General features: G+C 37.7%; 1 pseudogene; it reads right to left on the reverse strand.

Annotated features, from left to right (window-relative positions):
- Window positions 1–11,419: 11,419 nt before the first annotated feature.
- On the reverse strand, window positions 11,420–19,494 carry LOC116548990 (annotated as a pseudogene).
- Between the last annotated feature and the right edge of the window lie 1,834 nt (window positions 19,495–21,328).

The following is a 21,328-nucleotide window of genomic DNA, read 5'->3' on the forward strand; positions in this document are numbered from 1 at the left end:
TGGTGCATAAAGGCTATGTGTACACTGTGCAGTAATGTGTTGGTGTCTTTATTTCCTTTCATATAAAAAAAATGTGGCTGGGCAAGGTGGCTCATGCCTGTAATTCCAAAACTTTGGGGTTCCTAGGTCAGCAGATCATTTGAGGTCAGGAGTTTGAGACCAGCCTGGCCAACATGGTGAAACCCCATCTCTACTAAAAATACAAAAATTAGCTGGGCATGATGGTATGCACCTGCAATCTCAGCTACTTGGGAGCCTAAGGCAGGAAAATCACTTGAATCTGGAAGATGGAGGTTGCAGTGAGCCACGATCGTGCCGCTGAACTCCACCCTGGGTGACAGAGCAAGACCCTGTCTCAAAAAAAATAATAATAGTAATAATAACAATTATTTTAAAATTAACTTCTACCTTGGAGCTAGGGCTAAAAGTTGATTTTTTTTCCTCTTTCGTGAATGTTTAGTGTCAGTGGGTCTTAAATGTGAAAATGTGCTAGCCATGCTTTAGAAACAAACAAGAAACAGTCTCAGAAATACATAATCTTGCAATCCAGCTCCTCTTTCCCTTTCCTTAATAGGCCTCCTGGTTGTCCCCTGGAGCTAACACCTCATGTACAGTCTACATGGAGTATTAAATGGCAGTGTGTTCCAAACCATCAGCATCCACTTGGGTTAATGACATCAAGGAAAAAAGAATAAATGGAAATTGGATGTAGTGATGCCTACTATGTTATATGACTATTTTTATAGTCACAATGGCTTTCACCATTGAGCATCATTCTATATCTTGAATATTTTGAATAACTTAGGATTCTCAGTAATTCTGAGAATGAATTATGTTTTAAGTGGTCATTTCCAGAAGATAATGTCAAATATATTTACTCCTGTAATAGCTACCCCTTGTCCTTCCCCTCAAAATGTTTCATAATCTTTTTAAAATTTTCTGTGCTTTCATTCTCTGAAGATTACAGATTTTCATTTTTATTCAACACTGAAAAAAATTAGTAAATTAAGATTTATATAGGAGTTACTGAGTTAGACTTACAGTTAATTTTCTATCAAATTTAAAGTAGTCAGCAAGTCTCCTAATGAGTGTATCAGTGGTACTTGGCTATGAATCATCAGCAGCTCTTTCTAGGAAACTGCTGTCACAAAATAACCGGGATGCAGATAAAATTAGAGGTTGGCATTAGGCAGAAAAATTACTATTTGGTGCCCTCTGAAAAACTTGGAAGTTTTTTTGATAACCATAGTGTGGGACAATATGGTAAGCACTGAATAAGCATAGCATGCCATTGTACATTGTACATTACTCATTGTACAACTGAGTAATTGAGACATAAGTATTTGTTTATAGACAGGTACAAAGAACCACGGTGAGGTTTCTGCCCCTGCTGTTCGCATCCTTTCACTATAGAATTGTTCTAATCCTTCAGCTACTGCCCTCACCTACTTTTCCTCCATCCTTGTGTGCCAAGTGTTCAGGCAAGATTCTTCCATTCTTCCTTGGAAGGTAGCTGAATGCATGCTTTTGGTCTTACCAAAGGCCAGGAAGCTTTGTGCTAAAGCTAGCGGCTGATCTCAGTCAGCTGGAAGCTATCACTCCCACAAGAGAATATCATTAGCAGGAGCAGAGCTGTAAGAAAACACCCCTCAGACCAAAGGTCTCAGGCAAAGGTCACAGGAAGATTTCATATAAATCCAATTGCCTCTCATCTCCACAGCTGCACTTTATCTCAAATGTGGGGTCATCCTAGGTGCTGCAGTGGGCAAAGCATCTCTGGATGGCCTTGACCTGCCTCCCTGCCTCAGTCCTGTGGAGGGGATGATCTAACTTCCTCTCATTCTCTTCACCCCAGGTCCCAACTCTCGGTGTTCTCTGGGATTTCCCTAAGGACCTAAAGTGTATAAAGAGCTTTGTATTTCCAAGGAGACACATAGTTTGGAAGGAAATAAGAGTCTACAGGAAATAGTGAGATCTCAGATGTGGCCTCCTAGGAAAGGAGTCCCTAAGGGGTGTCCCCTTGCCTCTCTCTGCTCCAATATCACCCCCATCCCACTTAACGAAGAAGAGCCATCTCAAAAAGCTCTAATGAAAGACTTGGTCTGAACTATGTAACACAGAGATATGGTCCAAGGAAACACAAACCCACGAATCAGAGCACAACAGGCACATTTTTTTTTCTTTTTACACAACATAGTTCTTCCCAAAATGACAAATCAACTGAGCAAACATACCTCTACGGAAGATAGCATATTCAAGATATGGAAGAATGTCAACCACAGAGATAAAAAGAAGGCAGCAATTTTAAAACAAATATATATATATATATATATATATATATATATTCCATATTTTCCCTCAAACAAAACAGGAAACACCATTCCTTCAGTGAGAACAGTTGGTAATCATACAAAAGCAACAGATTTAGAAATCACAGAAATGAAAAATACAGTCATTACTATAAAAAGCTAAGTAGACAAGATAATTAGTGGTCTAAATATGGCTAAAGAAAAAGATTAATGACTTGAAAAAAGAATTGAGAATCTCAGAATTCACTACAGAAAAAGAGATGGAAAATATGGATAATAAGTTGAAACATGATTGAGAAGCTTCAACGCCCATTTAATCAGCATCTACAAGCATATGCCAGTAAAAATAAAGAAGAGAAAACATGTGGATATAACAGCTGAAGGGTTTCTGAAACTGCAGAGGCATATGTGTTTCCAGGTTAAAGGGTGTACCAAATGTCAAGTCAGATAAATGAAAGAACCCAAACCTCATCAAGACATACAGAAACTGGAGAATAATGATGATAAACTTTTTAAAAACAACCAGATATAAAAAGTATTTTTTCTAAATAGTACGTTTTCCTACCCAATGTAGGAAAAGTACCCAAGGTAGGAAAATGTACTATTCAGAAATCTGGTCAACTTGAGGCAAATATATCGACCAAAAATATCTGGGGAATGACTCTGCTTTCTCTGAACCGCTGTGTCCCAACCTCCCCATGATCAGGTGGGAATTTGGCCTTGCTGATACTGAATTTGGTTAATAAAACAGAAAGGCTGGGGTTTATAATCATTTCCTTAAAAGAAGCAAATAGACTGTTAGTGTGAAATTTATAGTGAATAACCCAAAACCTCTTAATATAAAAGGGAAGTGGCATTAAAATAAATCGACCTTTCCAGATCTGTCGAACCCCTAGTTTGTGAGGAAAGTGCTCCTGCTAACTAAGAAGAAGAGAAAATGTAGATAAACTATGTTTGGAATGAAATAGCAGATGTAATTCAAATGAAGTAGAGGACTTTAGAGTCATATAAAAATTGAAATCTTGATAAAATAGATAATTTTTTAACAAATAGAAGATATTGAAAGTCTAAGTAAATTAATAATTATCAGAGGAACTTAATTTGATAGTAAAAATGAAGCATCTTTTTCTGAAAGCACATCTGGTTCAGATTATAAATTATATGAAATCATTAAAGACCAGTTAATCTCTATCATAATAGAAAAAGAGAAAAAATTGTTAATTAGTTGTCAAGTTTGGCCTAACAGTGATACCAAAACTGAACAAATATAAGTGAGAATAAAATAATAGACCGATCTAACTTATAATGATAGATTTAAAAATATAAAAAATGAAATATTTCTAAATGAATCCAAACTGTGTACTTTTAAAAATATTAACTCATTATCTAAACTTTATCCTAAGAATATAAAAATAGTTTAGCATTTGACACTCTATCAATACAAGTCAACATATATCAGATTAAAGGAGAAAACTGTGATCATTATAAAAATAAGAAAAAATAGACCCCTCAAGATTCATGTTTTTTTAAAAAAATTTCATTCTAAACATAAAATAAAATCTATTTATCTGGTATAAAATCCTAATGCAAACTGTATATTTAATGGTCAGGCACTGATTTGTAAATAATAGAGTCAATAACAAAACAAGTAAAGCTAAACATCCCTTGCCCGTGATTCAGTATTTGATTGTAAGTCTTAACCAACTGAATAAGAGATAAAATAACAAATAAAGGGCTAATAGGCTACTATTGAAAGATTATATGATGACACGACATATAAAATAAAAATAAATAACTGTCTAATTAAAATCAATGAAAGAATATAAGAAAGTAAGATAAACATACAAAATTTAATAGCATCCCTTTTTAATAGCCAATTAGAAAATATCCCAAACAAATAAAGATCTTACTTAAAATGGCAACAAAATATTAAATTACCATGATAAAACTCAGCAATTTTATATAGAAACTCATTGGACTATGTTGAAATATGTTAAAAAGTCACTGAATAATTGCAGATGTCCATAGACTAGGGGATGCAATGTTGTAAAGAAGTGAATTCTTTGTGAATTAATTTCTAAAAAAAATTCAATATTTTTTAAATGAAAAAAATCTACCAAACTAATTCCAAAATTGATCTTTGAGTAGAAGTCCAAGAATAGCCCAGATAATTTTAAAAGGAGTTCAGGGAAAGGATTTGCTATACCTGATATAACGATTTAACATTAAGCTATAGTAATTAAAATATTGTGATCTTGGTTTTGGCACAGATAAATAGATCAATGGAATAGAATAAAGCATGCACAAACCCAAACAGGTTCTGGAACCCAATGTAAAGACAGTGGTAACATTAAAAATTGGTAGAGAAAATAAAAATTATTCAATAAATGACTTTCCATAAGGAAAATATAAATTAGGGGTCTTTACATCATAAAAATATTACAAGTAGATTAGGAACATAAACTTTTTAAAAAATTCAGCAATATTTTATAAGAAGAAGAAAGTTTCAGACCAAAAAGAACAAAGACGTCATAACCAAATTTCAAAGACAAGCAATATGATGTGAATTTACTTGCAATTTATATAAATACACAAAAAATGATATGAAATAATGGTATCCTGAATCTAGAAAGTACTGTTGCACATGACTAAGGAAATAGAAACAGCTTAACAGAAAAATGGACAAAGGACACAAAATAGAAATTATATTAAAAAAAGAATTACAGAATGCCAATATGCCTGTGAAGAAAAGTCAATTTTCCGTAATTATAAAATATTACTTTTTACCAAATGAATTTGGCTGAAATAAAAACTCAATACAACCAATGTCTATTCTTCATTTTACTAGATGTGGTCAATGGTATGCCAAAGCTCATATAACAATCAATTTGTACTCCCGTCAGAAATATGCAAAAGTGATTTTGTTCCCACATCCTGGCCAATACTTATCTCTCTCCATTGTTCTGTTAATTGTACTCCATGGAGAATGATTTTGGGGGGCCTACACAAAAGGTTGTACATGCCTAATTAAAGTTCTGTAGCGACTAGATTTATGATATTGGACTGAAATCATTTGCCAAAATTCTGTGATGGGATTCTGAGAGGAAGTTTAGCAGTTGAATATACAATTAGAATCTTTGTTTTTCTTTTTTCTTTTTTCTTTTTTTAAAAGAGGATTTCACCACGTTGGTCAGGCTGGTCTTGAACTCCCAACTTCAGGTGATCCGCCCGCCTTGGCCTCCAGAGTGCTTGGATTACAGGTGTGAGCCACCATGCCCGGCCGCAATTAGAATTTTTAGTTCATTTAAAATTGATTGTGTGTCATGAAGCTGTCTTGTAGCATAGAGTTTTAATAGAAATTAGCCAAACACTACTGAGGCATCTAGTGGCACACCAAATTACATTGCAGATATTGTGGGGACTTGTCAAAGGTTGCTTGAGATTAGGGAATTTCAAGTTGAAAATGCAGATGAAACTACTAAATGTCAAGAATGTGAAGAAAAGAGAATGTTCAAACACTGCCAAATTGGCGTATCTTTGGAAAACAGTATCTACTAACTGGGCCTCTGTGAGATCCCAAAACCAGCAAGTCAACTTGTAGGTGAATACCCCACAGAAACACATGCATAAGGACATGTGTACAAAAATATATATTACAGCATTGTTTCTGACAGAGATAAATTAGAGCAACAAAAATGTCCATTGATCTAAGTATAGATTTTAAAAACGTATTAATAGGTGAAATACTATACAGCCCTTAAAAGAAGTTAACAAGAAGTTGTAAGTGAACGTGATAGATCTCAAAAATATGTTGGTGAAAAAAAATCAAAACACATTTTTATTGCTTTATGGATATTTTTAACATGCACACAAATATTACTATATATTATATATGGGTCATAGATGTATGGCAGGACTGACAGAGTGATGTGCATCAAATTCATGATACTAATGGCTTGGGGTGCAAGGTGAGAATGACTAGAAATAGAAGAGAGAAAGATTAATTTAAGCACTGGGCATGTTGTGTTTAAGCTAACAGTAGGATTTTCAAATGGAAATATCTATTTTTGACAGTGGAACATACAAATCCAGGTTTCAGGCAGCCTGTTTTTCATTTTATTTTACTTTATTTTATTTTTTGAGAGGGTCCTGGCTCTGTCATTCGGGCTGTAGTGCAGTCGTGCAATCATGGTTCACTGCAGCCTCAATCTCCTGGGCTCATATGATAATTCCACTGTAGCCTCCCTAGAAGGTGGGACTGCAGGCATGCCACAATTCTTGGCTATTTTTTAAACACGTTTTTGTAAAGACAGAGTCTCACTATGATGCCCAGGCTGGTCTCAAACTCCTGGGCTCAAGTGATCATCCCGCCTCAGCCTCCCAAAGTCCTAGATTCAGGCAGCCTATTTTAAAGAACATTCCTAACGTGGCGTGTGAACCTAAAGTTAATGACTGATCAAACTATAGTCATGAACTGATGTTTTTCCTACAAATAAGTCCTGCTAATCACAAGGGGAAGCATCTCTGAAATGCTCAAAATATGTTTGTTGAATTTAGCGAATGAATGAATAAATTATCATTCATAGAAAGCTCTAAAAAACCTAAACCAGTAAAGACACATTTATTTTACATTAATAAAAATATTACTAGTAGTTCACATATATTTTTCTGTATGAAAAACTATCAGTGGCATTGTAGATGCTTAGTGAGTGTGTATCGAATGAAGAAATGAATGGATACACTGTACTGCATTTGTATTCTCACAAAAACTCAGTAAATGATTTTTTGCCTGCTTCCTTACTATCAGTGAGATATATCAGATATCACTGTCTGTTTTATTGTATTAGTTAAGGCCTTTGGTTGAAAAATGGCAGAAACTGATTTTTAAGAATAAAGGAATTTACTGGCTTCTGTGCTTGAAAAGTAAGTCTGCTGACTTCAGATGCAGCTTAAAATGGTGGCTCAAGATTTGGTTTATGTCTCTCTGTTTTTCAACTGCTCCCCTGTAGGAGCTCAATTTGGAGCAGGTTTCACCTCTTGTATTTCTTAACCAGTTCCTCATGTTTCTTGTTAAATCCAAAAAAAGGGCAAGGATGTGTCCTTCCCCAAAAGTTCTGTTGTTATTGGCCCACACGGGATCTTCTACCAATCGCCCTCCCAGAGCAGTGGAAGGTGTTGGTTAGTGTTTAGATAATCTGAGCTCACTCTTGACTAGAGAGTGGAAGGGTGGAAGACAGTGTCAGCTTCCCTTGAAACCCATGAGCTATTTGAAGAAAAGGAACACAGGAATAAAAATTCGGTCTCTGTCAACAAGGAGTTCAAGCAACAAATGTCTACTTTACCTATCAAAAAGTATCAAACTTTACCTACAGTTGTGAAGATAAAAGAAACATAAATGAAACAATGGATGGGCAGTATGCTATCATGAAAAACAACACTAAACATTGGTAATAAATGTTTAATTGCATAATACACAAAAATAAGAGAGGAACAGAAGGAAGGGTAAATGAAACAAAATCAACTGTGGTTTTGTATCAATAGAAAATGCTCCAAATATTTATCAAGCGCCTACTCTCTGTGCCTGTGCTAGGCTGTGTTCCTTACTCGTGAAGTCATTGCCCTCTCTGAACTTAAGATGAGGATAGCTTGTATCCTACTGTGTTAGTTCATTTTCATGCTGTTGATAAAGAAATATCCGATACTGGGCAATTTACAACAGAAAGAGGTTTAATGGACCTAGCATTCCACCTGACTGGAGGCCTCGCAATCATGGTGGAAGGCAATGAGGAGCAAGTCACATCTTACATGATGGCAGCAGGCAAAGAGAGAGATTGTGCAGGGAAACTGAGACTCATTCACTATCACAAGAACAGCACATGAAAGACTCACACTCATAATTCAATCACCTCCCACTGATTCCTCTCATGACAGGTGGGACTTCTGGGAGTTACAATTGAAGATGAGATTTACATGGGGACACAGCCAAACCATATCACCTACCATCCTCAAAGAATCAAAGAAATAAATTTATGTGAAAGTGACAGCTGGACATCACTACATAGATATAGTAAATTTTATAATCATAAGCTTAAATATCTCCACTTATGCTCTTTCCTTTACCTGGAATATTTACTTCTTGGGTCATTAAAATCCTACTCCTCATTCAAAACTGAACTAAAAGATAATTTGTATGAAACCTTCTCAGTATCTATCTTTTTCCCAATTGAGAGTGATTTAATTACCCATTCTGCACTACGCTTTGTTCTTGCCTCTGTTGTAATAATCAACACATGGCTAGAGATGTGCTGTTTGTAAAGCACTTCCAAGTCCACCAATTCAATTGTTCTGACAACTCCCTAGAAGGAGATATTATAATTGTTCCCATTTTGTGCTAGAAAGACTGAAAATCACTATCAAATTTTCAGAGATCAGATAGTCCCAATGCTCTGTCATTACATGTTACAGACAATTGGAAATGAAAGAAAACATCCTCATTTTTCGTGAAGCAAGTATAAAATTAACACTTAACCCTGGTATAGTCAGTACAAAAAGAGAAAATTGCAACTTAATATCGCTTATGAATAATTGTTGGAAAAATTCTAGATATTAGCAAAAAGAATTCAGCTTCACATTTTAAAAAATACGGCATGACCAAGCAGAATTTATCTCAGGAATGCAAGATTGTTTCAAAAATAGAAAATTCACTCGGATAATATGCCATGTTGAGATTTTAAAGAAGAAAAACAGTATGATTATCTCCACAAATGCTGAAAAAAAAGCCTTTGGAAAAAAATCAATACCCTCTTCTGATTAAAAAAAAAAAAAATTCCTCAAGAAAATAAGAATTGTTACATACCTTTTTAACATGTTAAAATATACATATTCCTTAGTCTTAAAGCCAGTGCCTTACCTAATGGGAAAACACTGAATAAGAGGCGCAATGCAAGGATGGCCCCCACTTTCACTATTCTCAACATTGTACTGGCAATGTCAGCCAATGCAATCAGACAAAAGAAATCAATTAGAGCCAGGATAATTGAAAAGAAGAAATAAAAGTATTTCTATGTGCAGATGTTATCATCATATACCTGGAAAATCTTAGAGAATCAATGGCAACCTCATTCAAAACACTTATAATGTTTCAGGCTATTAAATTAACACAGCAATCAATAGCAATTACTTTTTATTTTTAGAAATATTTTTTCTTTTATAAAACAATTTGGAGTTTTCAAATCATCTTCCAATGGATACATAAAAACTTTTCTTATGCTACAATATCAGTTGATTTTTAAAAAGGAAATTTGTGCAAACATTAAGAAATACATTGGTTCCAGGTGAAAGTGCCAGTCTAAGACTCTCCTGAAAGACCATAAATCTATCGCTAAACACTCAGACTATCATTTGCCTGCTGTATTAGTCCATTTTCACGCTGATGATAAAGAGACTGGGCAATTTACAAAAGAAAGATGCTTAATGGACTTACAGTTTCACATGGCTGGAGAAGCCTTACAATCATGGCAAAAGGCAAGGAGAAACAAGTTACATCTTACATGGATGGCGACAGGGAAATAAAGAGAGAGGTAGTGCAGGGAAACACCTGGTGTTAAAACCATAACATCTTGTGAGACTTCTTCACTATCATGAGAACAGCATGGGAAAGACTCAGCCCCATGATTCAATTACCTCCCACCATGTTCCTCCCATACATGTGGGAATTGTGGAAATTACAACTCAAGATGAGATTTGGGTGAGGACACAGCCAAACCTTATCACTCTGCCCCTGGCCCTTCCAAAATCTCATCCTTTTCACATTTCAAAACCAGTGACGCCTTCCCAACACTCCCGCAAAATCTTAACTCATTTCAGCATCAACTCAACAGTCCACAGTCCAAAGTCTTATCTGAAACAAGGCAAGTCCCTTCCACCTAAGGGCCTGTAAAATAAAAAATGAGTTATTTACTTCCTAGATACAATGGGGGTACAGGCGTTGGGTAAATATAGCCATTCCAAATGGGAGAAATTGGCCAAAACAAAGGGGCTGCAGGTCCCATGCAAGTCTAAAATCCAGTGCGGGGAGTCAAATCTTAAACTCCAAAATGATCTCCTTTGAATCCATGTCTCACATCCAGGTCATGCTCATGCAAGAGGTGGGCTCCCATGGCTTTGGGCAGCTCCTCCCCCGTGGCTTTGCAGGGTATAGCCCTTCTCCTGACTGCTTTCATGGGCTAGCATTGAGTGTCTGCAGGTTTTCCAGGTTTAGGCCATGAGCTGTCAGTGGATCTACCATTCTGGGGTCTGGAGGATGGTGGCCCTTTTCTCACAGCTCCACTAAACAGTGTCCCAGTAGTAAATCTGTGTAGGGGATCTCACCCCATATTTCCTTTCTGCACTGCCTTAGCAGAGGTCCTACATGAGGGCCCTGTCACTGCAGCAAACTTCTGCCTGGGCATTTCTATACATTTGAAATCTAGGCGGAGATGCCCAAACCTCAATTCTTAACTTCTGTTTACTTACAGGCTCAACACAACATGGAATCTGCCAGGGCTTAGGGCTTGCACCCTTGGCCCCTTTTAGTCATGGCTGGAGCAACTAGGATGCAGGGCACCGAATCCCTAGACTGAACACAGTATGGGGACCCTGGGTAAAAAAAAAAAAAGCAGTTTTTACCTCCTAAGCCTTCAGGCCTGTGATGGGACGGGCTGCTGTGAAGACCTCTGACATGCCCTGGAGACATTTTCCCCATTCTCTTAGGGATTAACATTCAGCTCCTTATTGTAGGGAATCCATGAGCCCCGCACTTTGGTGCCAGAATGTAGGGATCCATGAGCCCCACATTTGGCACCAGAATGTAGCAAGCCAGCCCTACACCACCTGTGGGTACCCCAAGTTTGGTGGTGACAAAGGAATGAGAAAAAGATAGATTAAGAGAAAAAGTGGGGCTGGGGTCCATCGCTTCTTTACTCTGGAGATGACAGTGAAGGCCCTGAGCTCTGACCATCCACACTATTTCTTGATTACAATCACTTTGATCTACAGGATAGGGGTGGAGTGATGGTGGGATGAATCGGTGAGCTGGAAGTGAATCAGTGAGCTGGAACTGGTGTGTCATCCTAAGGATTGATAACAGTGGCAGTCTGGGAGTTTTACAAAACAAGAACATGTGGTTATCTTTAACTTATTATCTATGTACAGCTGATGGAATTTGGGCCTTACAAGGAGCCTACAAGTCTCGCTATGTCATAGTGCTATGAAGGTGTTTTACGTCCTTGAGCACAATGTTTATGGTAACAGAGCCAAGGTCACTCTGCACTGGAACATGAGGCATGGAGAGGCCCTCCTCCTCAAGGGCCTCCTGTGGCCTTCTGCAGTTCGTTGTTCCTTGTTTATATGTTACTCATAACCAACTTATGAAGGCACTCTGTAAGTCCTTTCTCCTTTGCTGCTTTTCCCAACACCTTATTACTTATACACATTTCTGTGGCTGGCTTGAATTTCTCCACAGAAAATGGGATTTTCTTTTCTATCACATGGTTAGGCTGCAAAGTTTTTGAACTTTTATGCTCTGCTTCCCTTATAAAACTGAATGCCTTTAACAGCACCCAAGTCACTGAATGCTTTGCTACTTAGAAATTTTTTCAACCAGATATCCTAAATCATCTCTGTCAAGTTCAAAGTTCCACAGATCTGTAGGCCAGGGACAAAATGCCATCAGTCTCTTTTCTAAAACCAAACAAGAGTCACCTTTGCTCCACCTAACAACAGCTTCCTCATCTCCATCCAAGACTACCTCACTCCGGATTTCATTGTCCATATTATTATCAGCTTGTTTGTCAAAGCATTCAATAAGTCTCTAGGGAGTTCCATACATTCCTACATTTTTCCCTCTTCTTCTAAGCCCTCCAAACTGTTCCAACTTCTGCCTATTACCCAGTTTCCAAAGTTGCTTCCACATTTTTGAGTATCTTTTCAACAGCACCCCATTCTCTTTGTACCAATTTACTGTATTAGTCCTTTTTCACACTGCTGATAAAAACATACTGAAGACTGGGCAATTTGCAAAAGCAAGAGGTTTAATGGACTTATAGTTCGACATGGCTGGACAAGCCTCACAATCATGGTGGCAGGCAAGGAGGAGCAAGCCGAATCTTACATGGATGGCAGCAGACGATGAGAGTGAGAGAACTTGTGCAGGGAAGCTCCCATTTTTAAAACCATCAGACCCTGTGAGACTTACTCACTATCATGAGAATAGCAGGGGAAAGATCTGCCTCCATGATCTGAGTACCTCCTACCAGGTTCCTCTCACAGCATGTGGGAATTGTGGGAGTTACAATTCGAGATTATATTTGAGTGAGAACACAGCCAAACCATATCATCTACCCCGAGTTTAGACACTGCTAATTCAAATCCCTGTTGTCTTGCTTCAGATTGACAAGAATCACCACACAATTCCTTCAGTTTCCACAGTTCTGTCAGTTCCTGCCTGACAAGTCTTTGCACACAGCCACATGCTGTGGGGGTATCTTTTAGGTCCTGTGGCTGCCATCCAAGTGCCCATGCTTACGTCTTCACCCTGACAGGTCAGTAACCTCCTGGAGTTGCCTGCCAGCAAGCCCATACCCCTGGAGATCACATACCCTGACCCACACGCAAAGGCAGGGTAAGCATGACCAGGGTGCTCCAACTCCTGCCACTTCCTGGTTCTGTCAACTGCCCAATTCAGTCGGAAATATCCCCACCAAAATTAGACCCATTCCTATTCTTTTGAGAAATTCTCTTAAATACAGTTTCCAAGCCTATCTCACAGTCATCATCCGTCTTTAGTAACAAATCAAAGTTGATTGTTTCTACAGTCCATCTATAAAGTTCAATAATTTTGCAGGTATATTTCAATAAGTTTGGACAACATCCACAAAAACTATCATCATAGATGCTGTTTTCCTCCTTCAGTAAGCATCTTCTCCATGGAGATTACTTAGATAATCAATAAGTCTTTGAGGGATGTGTAAGAGAGCATCACCTTCCTGGATACTGCCTATATAAAACCACTCCAACTCCCTCCACACCTTCCAGTAATTCATGAGGCATTGCACCCTCCCCAGCTGTAATGACTCCAAGAATTCCCACTCCATTTTCACTGACACTTTGTTAACACAAAACATCTCAAGAAAATTAAGATTTCTTAACACAAAGCTGTGGAGGTCTTGGCTCTCCCGTACGATTGCACATTTAAAGCTCTCTGGTAAAATGAATTGTTCCATGGGCTTGTATAAAGGTTGTTCACCTGCACATCATAGCTTGGTGGATTCAAGTGAACAATGAAGAGGGCCTCCTCCTGTTCTGCCTAAGAAAGGTTGACAGTGACTTTCCTCTGGAAACCCACATCATTGGCATTGCAGAACACTCCAGGACTGGTAATAGTGATCAGGTAGAGAACTTGGAAACTCATGCTCACAACTCGGTCTTCAGAGAGCCCTGATGAAGTGTCTTCTTAAAGACTGAATGCTGCAATTTCCCGATTCAAAACTGGATTTGTGATGTTCAGTAGTAGGGACACTCCTGGTCTTCCACAGGCACTTAGTAGCTATGAGCACCTATTATGAACTTGACAAGCACACATTGACTTAATGCAGGATTCTGTATCCAATGCTTCAGCCAGGTGCTTCTTATCACATTTTGAAGTTCATGGTTATTGCAAGCTGCCAACATGCCAACTACCACATCATAGTGACTAGGTTTCCACCAAAGAAATAACGCCAACTGGTCCACAGGGCCAGCCCTGGAGGTTCGAGCAGGCTACAATCATTTTCATAAATGATAATCAGTTGGAGAACACAAGGGCAGGGAAAGCCCCATTCAAATTACCAACAAAGAAGATAAAGTACTTAGAAATAAATTTAACAATGTTCAAAATCTATAGTACAAAACTTTAAACATGCTTGAAAGATGTAAAAATAGACTTGGACAAACAGAAAAATGTCCTTATTTTTGGATTGGAAGACTCAACATCATAAAAATGAGAATATGTCATTCCTTTAAGCAAATTTATAAATTTAGTGCAATATCACTAACAAAATCCATAAACTTCATATGGAAAAATTAAAATGCAAGAATATCCCCCAAAAAAACCATCTTAAAAAAAGCTCTGAGGGAATACTAGTTCTATCAGATATTAAAACATACTTGCCTCATTTTAGTCTAAAAAAAAAAACAAGGAAGAAAACATACTACAAAGCCTCTATAATTAAAAAAGGACATTACTAGTAGAAGTAGGCAGACAAGTTGAATAGAACAAAAGTCCCGAAAGAAATCCAAGCATATTTGCAACTTGAGCATATGATAAAGGGAACATCTTAAACCACAAAGGCAAAGAGTGAATTTTAATAAATGGTTCTGGGACAACTGGTAGCCATTTGAAAAAAAGATAACATCAGATCTGTAACTCATGTAACATAAAAGAATAAACTCCAAAGAGATAAAGAACCCAATGATTAAAAAAAATTAAACCATCAAGTACAATAAGAAAATCTGGATGAATTACTCTTTAAGCTCAGAAAGGCCTAACAGATTCTCCAAATCCAGATGTAATTTTTAAAAATAGATGATTTTAACTATGTAAAAATGAAAAAGAAAACCTGCACAGCAAAAAGTATCATAAACAAAGTAAAAAAACACCACTGACATACTGGATGAAAACACTTCTATCATACAGAAAAAGGGCAAATTTCTGTAATATATAGAATATTCTTCAAAATTGAGAGTAAAAAGATTTTTAAAATCCAAATGAAAAATATAAGGAAATATAGAAACAATTTTCAAAAGGGCATAAAAATGGATGAAAAAAGGTTTAACATCATTCATGATCAGATAAACACAAATTAAAACTACACTGATATATCATTTATTATTAGATTAGGAAACATCTAAAAATATATAACACACTCTGTTAGGCTATGGAAAAACAGAAACTCTCATATGTTGCTAATGAGAACGCAGCCTTCTTGAGGGAAATTTCACAATACCTAACAAAACTACACATGTATTTAACTTTTGATCAAAGAATTCCACTTCTAGAAATCTACTCTAAAGATATACCTTTGCCAGTACAAAAATATAAATGCACAAGGTTATTCATTGCAGCATTGTTTGTATTGAAAAATAATTGAAAATGCCTAAATGCTTACACGTAGGAGAATAGTTGAAGAAACTATTCTTCAAAATGAACATGTCTACACCCAAAATGGATTTCCCCACAATGTACACACAAAATGGCACATCTACAAAATGGACTACTATGCAGCTATACAAAAGAATGAATAAGATCCGTGTGAACTAATATAGAGTGAATTGCAGAGAAAATAAAAACATATACATTTAACTATTAGCTTCAGTGAAAAGAAACACAGGAAGAAAAAAAATAAGAGTCTAAGATAAAGATATTGGTCACTACTGGGCATGGTAAGAGTTGGGTAGAAAGTAAAGAAGAAAATGGGAAAGAGTCACTTCTCTGAATATACCTTCTTTTTATAGACCTGACTTTTAAAACTGTATTAATTGGGTTAGGTTTTTAGGGATATCATAACAAAGTACCACAAACTAAGTGGTTTACACCCCAGAAATTTGTGATCTCACAGTTCTGGAGCCTAGAGGTCTGCATCCAGGTGCTGGCAGGGCTGTGCTTCCTCTGAATGCACTATTGAATGTGTTCCAGGCCTCTCTCTCAGCTTCTGTTAGTTCCCTGGCCCATAACAGCGTATCTCCAGTTCACATGATGTTCTCCCTGCATGGCTGTCTCTGTGTCCAAATTCTCCCTTCTATAAGAATACCAGTCATATTGGTGTCCTACCAGTCGTATTGACCCACCTACTCCAGTATGACTTCATCTTAACTTATCTGATTACACCTGCAGCCACTCTATTTCCAAATAAGGGTGAGTTCTGAGGTACTGCAGCTTAGGAATTCAATAATGAATTAGGAGATGGAAGGTGAGAAACAATTTAACCCATAATGTTACTGTTTCCCACATTCAAATAAATAAATAAAAATTTTAAAACCCACAAAGAAGCGGGATTGCCTAAAACTGAATACAACTGGAAACAAATGAACTGACCTACAAAAATCAAATGAATAATATAATCACTGTCAAGAAGGGAGAAAAAAATTAACTCCAGCAAATGTTGAACACAATATCTAGATTACTTGCCTTCACACTAAAGGCAAAAAGCCCACTAAACAAATCTTGAACTCTAATTAGTAGACCTTTCTTTTTTCCCCCAAAAAAATAGGTTACTAATTCTGGAGCTACTTGTATATTGTAGAATTGAACAAATAAATAAATACACACATTGTTGATATTGGGATCCAGAGTTCTCACTGTTGGAGAAGACAGTGATAAATCTGAAAAGGGAAGTAGAACTGTAGCTGTCAGTATGACTCATGGGGACATAGACAAATTGGTACAAATGGATATAGATATGTGTAGGTCCGTATACGTGGGTGTGTGTCTCTGTGCATATAACTGCACAGTATGCATAGAGAAAAAATATATATAAACAGAGGCAGAATATATACATATATATGCATATCTGTGTATACATATATACACAGTAGATAGAATATATACATACACATATATATACAGAATATATATACACATATATGTATATAGAGAGAGAATATATACGTATGCACATATGTGTACAGAATATATGTATATGTTATGTGTGTATATACATACATAATCTTAAATATATATAATACGTAAGTATGTATATATTCTGTACATATATGTGTATGTATATATATTGCCTCTTTATATATACACTGTGCACAAAGACACCCACATATACAGATATACACATGTATGTACATACATATATCTCTAGGTATATATGTATGCATGTATGTATTCTATCCCTCTCTCTCCCACCTCCATGACTCTCTCTTTCCCTTCTCACTTAGATCTGTCCTCTGAGAATATCTAGAAAAAATGAAATCCCACTAACAATGGGGTTCACCTCTTAGTATCAGATCTTGTTTTCTAAATACCATTCTTCACCAAGAAGAGCCAGGTTTCTCTGAAAAAACAAAATGGCCAAGCAAAGGTAGTTTACAGAAAGAATAAGATAAACCTGGGGCATTTCATCATACCAAAGGATGACATGTGAAATTCAATTTACGAATTCAATTTTACCAAAGGGTAAAAGAGCCAGCTTGAAGGGGCTCCCATTGGCAAAACTAGGGACAATTTGAGTATCAAAATAAAGACAGTAAATTAAAGGATTTTACTCTATTAGTAAATTGAATCGCACACATCTCAAGTAAAACAAACAAATTGGGAGACAAAGTAAACTCTTCCTTATAAGAGACTGCCAACTCACACATACAGAAAGAATGTTGGAATTATAAAAATCAATATTTGCCAGCCAGTATAATAATTGATTCTTCTTGTTTAAAGAGTAATGAACATCCCCACAAGATCTTTCTTACAATACGAAAGGTAAAATACAGCAGTTGAGAAAACTACATAATGCCACATTAGAAATTGGTGAAAGTTAACATTACTAGCAATGAGACTAACCAGCAGCATATACTTGATATGGTTTGGTTCTGTGTCCCAACCCAAACCCCATCGTGAATTGTAATCCCCACAAATCCCCATGTGTCGAGGGAGGGACCAGGTGGGAGGTGATTAGGTCATGGGGGTGGTTACTTCCATGCTAGTCTCATGATAATGAGTGAGGTCTCATGAGACCTGATGGTTTTATAAGCGTTTGAAAGTTCCTCCTTTGCTCTTCTGTCTGCTGGTGACTTGTGAAGAAGGTGTTTACTTCTCCTTCCTCCATGATGTAAGTTTACTGAGGTCTCCCAGAACTGTGAGTCAATTAAACCTCTTTCCTTTCTAAATTACTCAGTCTCAAGTTATTTCTTTATAGCAGTGTGAAAACAAGCTAATACATACCTCTTATTTGATGCACTGAGAAGAGCTCAGCATCACTCTGTGTCATTCTGCCAAAAGGGAATAATCTGAATCTATCCTTGAAGGTACATCAGACAAATCCAACCATAGAGGCATTCTACAAAATCACTGTGCTATACTTTATAAAAATGTCAATATCATGAAATTCAAAGAAAGACTCAGAAAATGTTCCAGATTAATCTTTAAAAACATGACAACTTTCTCTTTCAGCAGAAGAGTGAAAAAAAAAAAAAAAAAACATGACAACTGAATGAAATGCATGATCTGGGATTTTCTTTTGCTATAAGGGACATTTTTGAAACATTGACAAAATTTAACAAGGTCTGTATATTAAATAATAGTATTTGTTTCAATGCTAATTTTCTATTTTGAAAACTGTACTCTGGTTACTTGAGGAATTCCTTGTTTTTAGAAATACACATTGAAGTATTTAGGGGAAAGAGGGTGTCTGCAACTACTTAAGTGGTTCAGAAAACAATTGAGATGCATGGTATACACGCACACAAGCACTCACAGTGACTGAGGAAACGATGAAGCAATTGCAGAAATGGTTACCATTTGGGGAATCTGGATGAAGAATTTCTGGGAATTCTTTATACTATTCTTGCAAATTTTCTGTATATCTGATATGTCAAAATAAGGAAAAATAAAAAAGAAGGGAGAGAAGGGGAACCAGAGAATTAAGGCGGCTTGCCCAAAGTCATACAAATGAGGCAAACAAGCTGTCTGGGTCACAAGCTCATGCTCCTTCCGCCACCTCCCTCTCTCTTTATGATGACATTTTGTTGTTCCTAGTAACACGTGCTGGAAAACAAATGAGCTGGGCTAGCAGGTGGATTGTTAATTCCTAGAGAACTTGCTTGAAAGTCCTGTGAGTCATACTGGGATTCTAAGGCAGGCAACACAGGGGTAGGAGTGTGGCTGGTGCTAGATGCATTCTCCTGGCAATATGCCTTGCCCTCTAAGAGCTCAGCCAGCTGTCCAAGATACAATGTCTAATAAGTTGCTGTTGGGATTGGCATTGATCTCTCTGAGGACTCTGACCTGGTAGGTGTGATCTAACCTGGTAGGTGTGAATGCCTACCTATGGTCAGGAGCAATATCCACTCTTGGTCATGACTGTGGCAGTGCCTTAATGGCAGACGGTTGCCAAGGCACCCAAGGGGGTACCTTGACTGAAGCTAGTGGTTTAGGGCAGAGCGACATGGTTCTGCTTTATGGGTAGAGAAGCATGGCAAAGGCTGGCAAGTCAGCAGGCAGATCTGGATTCAGGCTTGTGCTCCAATGCTAGTTGGGAACCAGGGTACCAAAAAATATCCGCAGGCTAAGGAATATACTCCCCTTCTGTGCTTCCTGTGAGCCTCCATAACAGTACTTGCTGTATTATACTGCAGTTGTCAATATATATGCTTGTCTTGTAAACTGGATTCAAGAAGACCGTCTGTGGCATTCATTGAATAAATATTTATCGAGACCTGCATTGTGCCAGGCACTGTTTTAGGTGCTGGGGATGCATCAGTGAACTGTTTTTAGATAAAAATTTGTATCCTTATGGAATGTGCTTTCATCTTCATATATTTAGCACTTAGCACAGCATGTGAAACATAGCAGGTACATATGAGTGAGCCAGTGCCACTTGTAATGGGCACCTGTGGTGATTCGGAGGAAAGCTACAGTGTTGTGGGCACCCAGGGGTCCCAAGCCTCAATTTGGACACTCTGGAAACTAAGCATAGGTCAGAGGCCTAATCCCAGTCCCCACCGTGAAGAAGATGCAGTTTTTAGGTCTGAAATATTTAGGATTGCTTCTGAATCTGAAGGCCGTGTCTGCAGCATTAAATGTTTACCACCAGCCAAAAGGAATCAAGAGGGATGGGACGCAACACAGAACATGCTTGCTGTAGTTTGCAGGGTTGAATGTCAAGGACAGGAAGGAACATTAGAAAACCTCTGGTTAATCTTCTGTTTTCCAACCCTCAACCCTGCCAACCTCATTTTATTCTTTACTCTTTCTTGAAGAGTAAAGAATAAAATGTCTCTGATTGAACTGCCTCTATTTCAATCATACCAGTGACAGGGAACTCACAATTTACTAACACTAACACAAGTATTCCATTTTTAGTAGCTATAACCATTAACAAGTTCCTCCCTAGGTAAAGCCAAAATTAATCTATGTTGGTTCTGTCTCTGTCATATAAGACAGCTCAAGAATTTGAATTGCTCCAGCCTGGGCAATATGGCAAAACCCTGTCTCTACCAAAAATACAAAAAATTAGCCAGGCATGGTGGCATGCAGCTGTCATCCCAGCTAACTGGGAGGTTGAGGTGGGAGGATCGCTTGAGCCTGGGAGGTGGAGGTTGCAGTGAACTAAGATCGCACCACTGTACTCCAGTCTGGGTGAGAGACTGAGATCCCATCTCAACAAAATAAAAAAAAAAAAAAAGAATTCAAATTGCACTTTCTTACAATTTGGATATCAGAGGGTCATTCTTTAATATTTGAAGTCTTGCAGAATCTTGCCTCAATGAAAATGTAAATGCACTCATCTTTACTCCTTTCCTTCTCTTCCAGTGGCATGTGTTTCCCTTCCCTCATTTGGGGTTAGTCCTTCCACCTGTGCTCTGAGTTGCATCCCTTCTCACCGGATCTCAGTTCCCAGTCACTTTCCGACCTCATGTGGTCACACTTTTGCCCCCATCACACTATTGGAAATGATAGAATGAAGATCAAGACCTCCTTCAGTACTACATTCAAGAGACGTTTGCTGTGATCGTTGCTTTTAACCCCTCGACAGCACCGCATCCGGCTCTGTTAACCACTTCCTCACACTTGACTGCCTTTCCTCCTCCTCCCTGGCTGCTGCGCCTCTTCAGCCTCACGGTGGCTTCTCTTCCTTTATTCTCAGGGGTCCCCAGAATTCTGTCCTAAACTCTATTTCCATTCTGCATCCTCTCCCTAGGTAATTTAATAAACTGTCTTTGCTTTTGTTGTTGTTTTGAGACAGGGCGTTGCTCTGTCACCCAGGCTGGAGTACAGTGGC

Source organism: Sapajus apella, unplaced genomic scaffold (assembly GCF_009761245.1).
Source record: "Sapajus apella isolate SASKATOON/1434 unplaced genomic scaffold, GSC_monkey_1.0 scaffold6, whole genome shotgun sequence".
NCBI lineage: Eukaryota > Metazoa > Chordata > Mammalia > Primates > Cebidae > Sapajus > Sapajus apella.